Source organism: Lonchura striata, chromosome W (genome assembly GCF_050655825.1).
Source record: "Lonchura striata isolate lonStrDom1 chromosome W, ASM5065582v1, whole genome shotgun sequence".
Taxonomy (NCBI): domain Eukaryota; kingdom Metazoa; phylum Chordata; class Aves; order Passeriformes; family Estrildidae; genus Lonchura; species Lonchura striata.
Window position 1 is genome coordinate 8,143,531 of NC_140743.1, and position 5,024 is coordinate 8,148,554.

The 5,024-nt window shown below is 47.9% G+C and overlaps 1 pseudogene; it reads left to right on the forward strand.

Moving 5' to 3' along the window:
* Positions 1 to 1,256: 1,256 nt before the first annotated feature.
* LOC146763035 (uncharacterized) lies at positions 1,257 to 4,098 on the forward strand (annotated as a pseudogene).
* Positions 4,099 to 5,024: the final 926 nt, after the last annotated feature.

Sequence of the window (5,024 nt, forward strand, 5' to 3'; positions counted from 1 at the left end):
CTTTGCTGATTTTTAGTGAAACCGAAAGGCAAGAACTAGGGCAGTTGCTTTGGGATGCCACAGTGGAGGGCGGAAAAGATAATAAAACAGTACTGGAGTTCAGAGGCATTTGGAAAAAAGTTTTACACACCTTGCAAAGCATGGCCGCGGAGAAAAAGGCTGCAGAGGCCCCGTTCAGGCATTTAAGCAGTCCACACCAGAACAGATAGAGGTTCAGAAGTCATCACGGGTTGAAAAATTCTTTAGTGTTTATAACATGCGGCCAGTGTGCACGCAAAAGGCTCCAGTCAGTTCCTCTGTTAAGGAATTTGTCGCTCGTATAGACGCAGGTGCAAAGGGCAGCGCGTCCGTGGCAGAAGTTCGCCCGCAGTCAGCGGATACTACCAGGTCGCCGGTCCCGCGGAATGAGGCGAACCAGGAAGTAGCCCAGACGCCTCTTTCGGGAGGCAGGGTGACACCTGAGGAGGCAGGCAGAGTTGGTGACAAAACAGGGCTGAGTCAGGAGGCAGAACACAGGGGCAGAGATCAAGGCGTAGACCAGAGCGGAGACGGGAGCGAGGTGGCACCGGCCCCTCACCCACCAGGGACGTGGCGGCGGTGGCGCATGCGCGCAGAGGCAGGGCTTGGAAGTACCCGGCAGCAGCGGACAGCACGGTGCGGGGAGGGGGGGCTGAACGCGGCCATGCTTGCGAGATGGCAAAGGTAGTCAGCCCCCACCCCACCATGGTAGCTCTGCAGTGCCCACTCCCACCAGGCTCCAATTCCGATGACTCAGAGTCAGACTCCCCTGATGTCAATTGTTGTAGGAAGAAGCGATCACGAAGATGCAAAGACCAAATATATTACAGCAAAAAATAGTCCAACTTGTCACCCTTTCAAATCATCAGGTTCAATCAGTGGAACCTTCCACTGACCAGCAATTGACATTGCCAGCTGTTTTAAAAAATCCACTGCAGTCGCGATGGGCTTTGAAATAAGAGATTTTCCAGAGATCACTTGAGCTAACAAAATGAATGTATCAAAAATGAATGTATCAAAAATGAATGTATCATGTTTGTAGAATCATGTGTTGAATTTTAAGAAACCTCTGCCATGGCACAAAAGACAATGGAAAGAGAGAAAAAAAAATTCTTTAAAGCTTCTTGCAAAAAGATAAATACCAGAGAAGACCAGGAATGCAAAGAACTCAGATAAGGAGGCCCCTCTGTCAAGGATGATGGACTTATCCAGATAACAGAGCAGAAGACCAAAAGCGCATGAACAGAGGAGAAGAGTTCAAAAGTTCATTGAAGAGGAAGACTATGGTTTCAGCCTCAAAATACCATCAGAGACCCCCGAAAAGACCACCACAAAAGACCACGCATGCCCAGAAGGGTGTGGACCTATTTAGCATGAGAGGCGAAGACAGGCGGGGCCAGGGGTTGAATATGCATAGAAAAGTTGTGTAATGTATTGCATATGGAACACCTTAGTGAATAAAACTGTGGGACAAACTCCAGCTCGGGGCACAAGATTTCGGAGAGCTATCTCACTTGTGCCGGGTGCTGTCATACATACCCACTTCATAACTACATCGAGTTGTGGAGTCTATTTATTTATTCCGCGTATCGCTTCAGCTTCAGTAGTAAAAGATGCAATTTTAGATGGAGATTAGGAGGCTATCAGGTCTCTGGCCTGTCCTGTCATAGTATCTAATGGGAATGCCATGTGGGAGCCCCATGAGTAGAAAATCCTCCAATCAGCCAAGCAAACAGTCACCACTTATGGGATCAGGTCAGAAGCAGCAAGGAACATAATTCAATATATATTTACAGCAGATGTGCTCTGTCCCTCTGATTCATCTAATATTGCCTCCCTGCTGCTGACACCCTCACAGTTCCTCATGTTTGAAAGGGAATGGAGACATTTGGTAATTGTGGAAGCCAACAGACATACAGTAGTAGGAGATCCTTTTTATGGAATCCAGCCAGATATGCTGACTGGGCATGGACCATATGCAACCAACAGAGTGCAACTTACTTACCCCATTGAAATGCATCAATTGTCACAACAGCTGGCTCATCAAGCTTTGCTTTTAGTACCAGATGTCGTGGTTTGACATGGAAAGAGAATTTTTTCCGGAAGGAAGAGGTCAATTTAGATATTGACCAATTGAAAGTAGACACGCCTCTGAGAACACAGAGGGGTTGAAAGCAGAATTCCCAGGGGAACTCGCTCCTTTTGGTTCCGGTCAGTGTGCAGTGCAAACCTCCCCTGCCCAGCCACGAGCTGGGTGGGGGAGGGGAAGCCCCCATGGCCTGAAAGGTAGGCCCAAAGGGTGGTGGAAGGACTGGAACCGGGCTGGCCCCTGCAGATGGAAGGGTGGAAGAAATCTGGGATGTCTCCATTCCCCCCCCCACCGGTTTCTCTCCCGAGGGGGAGAGAGAAAGAGATGGCGGCAGTTCTGTCAGCAATTCCACCGCGAGGAAGGAGTGGGGGGAGCTGCAAGGTGCCCAGTGCGTGGGAGTTGCTGGATGTACGGGCATCGAGCCATCCCTGGGAGTTTGGGCTTTTAACCCTTCCTTGAGAAATGAAAGCTTTGTGAATTTTCCTTTCCCCTCCTCGGTTTGAAAGAGAGGAAGAGGGACACCTTGGACCCTGGGATGTTGGAAGGAGGAATTCTAGACGGGAGGGGGACAAGGAGTGGCTTTTGGCTGGACTTTTCCGTGTTAGCCACAATCTGAACCAATCTTCTCCTTCAAGAGGGACTGTGTTTTGGGAGGATGCCAGTGAGTCAAGAGACCTGCTTCAGCTGGGAAAAAGACAAAATTGGAGTGAACAGAGAAAAGGTTAGGGGGTTTGTGGTGGTGCCCCCTTGCCCTGGAAAGGAAAGAGAAGAGAAGAAGATCTCTGTTCTTGAGCCCTCGGTCCCAGGGGAAAATGGGGGGGACTGTGGTCCCAAACAATGAAAAACTGAACTGTTGTTTTCTCCCCTCTTGGCAGGGCATCCTTGAAAGGAAAAATCCTAAAGGCAGTCTGTCCATCCATGCATTTAGTGGTGAGAGCACTGTGCATGGAAAGGAGAAGGGTCACCATGGCAAACTTTTTCTCCGGGCGGTGCCATGTGTGTCATGGAAACACAGGATGTGGAGCTGTGTTCCTTGGGGGGTCTGTGGCACAGGAGAGACTCTGTTCCCTCGATGGACTGAGTATTGATTGTCTGGAGGGTGGAAACCTGTTTGGGGTCCAGATTGTGTTTCACTGTGGTTTGTTGGAGTTGGGTGGTGGGGGGAGGAATGTTTTGCAAGGTTTTCATTTGATTTTTGTGTGGGGTTTTTTTCCCTTCTTTAGTTTTCTCTTTTCTTTAGTACTAGTATTTTAATAAAGTTTTTTTTTCCTGTTATTAAGCTTGGGCCTGCTTTGCTCTATTCTAGATTCCACTTCACAGCATTCAAGGGAGGGATCACATTTTCATGGGGGCACTGGCATTGTGCCAGCGTCAAACCATGACACCAGATAAGAAGAAACCAGCATCTTATGCGACCATAAAGCAAGGAGCCACCGAACCATATGGACAATTTATTGATAGGTTGTCAGCTGCCTTGAAAGATGCTCCTGATGTACCACCAGATGTTCAAGATAATTTATTCCGCTGACTTGCTTTTGAAAATGCTAACTCACATACAAGAACCATCTTATCCACCCTTCCTCAAGGCTGTCCAGTCGACAAGATGCTTGTTAGAGTCACATGTGCAGAACAAAGCAACCAAACTGTGGCATTCACAGCAACTATCCAGGATGCTATGCAACAACAAGGACACATGATTGCAGCTGCCTTGTCAAGCAGCAATGGTAACAACCCTCTCCGTCGCAGCAAAAGTCAACCTAACCTTGGATCATCTAAAACCATCTCCTTTCCCTGTGGTGGAACAGGTCATATCCGGCGAGATTGCCAGGAGATTGTGTGGTGTCACAGGTGCAACACTGAAAACCATGCTACAGAAGCTTGTCTCAAGGTGGGAAACTCCCAGTGCAGCGCGTCAAGGCACCGCGTGAAGAAATAAATCGATGCCCTGACCCCACAGACTCCAAGAATGGCTTCCTGTTGAACAATCAACCTGCCACCTGGGGAAGTTTTGGAGTCGATGTGGTCACAGCAACGGAAGTCACTCTAAATTATGCAAAGGTAACCTTAATTCCTACCAATGTATATGGTCCAATGTACAGCACAACTTCTCTAGTTGGAGGTTTGTTGCTTGGGAGATCTTCCACAAGTAAACAAGGTGTGATTGTGATTCCAGGCATCATTGATGCAGATTTCACTGGTCAAGTGAAAATAATGGTTTCTGCCTTGCAACCACCTGTGACAATTCCCAAAGGAAGCAAGATTGCCCAAATTGTAGCAATTGAAAATTTCCTGCCACATCACCATGTCCAAAAGAACCAACTGAATCTGAAAGACAAGACAATGGCTTTGGATCAACTGGCCACGATGTCTTCTTTACAATTGACATGAAAGATCATCCATACAAGAAAATACAACTACAACGTGGTTCACACTGCGTTTGATTGGAACCAGTGCTTGATACAGGAGCAGATGTCTCAATTATTAATCAGATGTACTGGCCATCCAACTGGCCTTTGTGAGCTCAAAGTTCCCACATTGTAGGAGTGGGTGGAATGAAGATTCCTTCAGTAAGCAGAGACCCCATCAGCCTCATTTTTGAAGACAATCAAGTTATCGTGACTCAACTATATGTCATGCCTTTACCCAAACTGCTTCCAGGACTGATAGGCAGAGATGTGCTTTCCCAGCTTGGGATGGTATAGACCACAGATCAGCATTTTCCGTGACGGCCACTGTGGAGCAGCCGCCCATCCTCAAAATTACCTGGTTGACTGAAACACCCATGTGGATTGAGCGGTGACCAATGTCCAAAGAACGGCTGCAAATTGCTGACCAATTAGTACAAGAGCAACTTGAAGCTGGACACGTTCAGCCATCTGTCAGTCCATGGAACACCCAAGAAATCAGGAAAATGGAC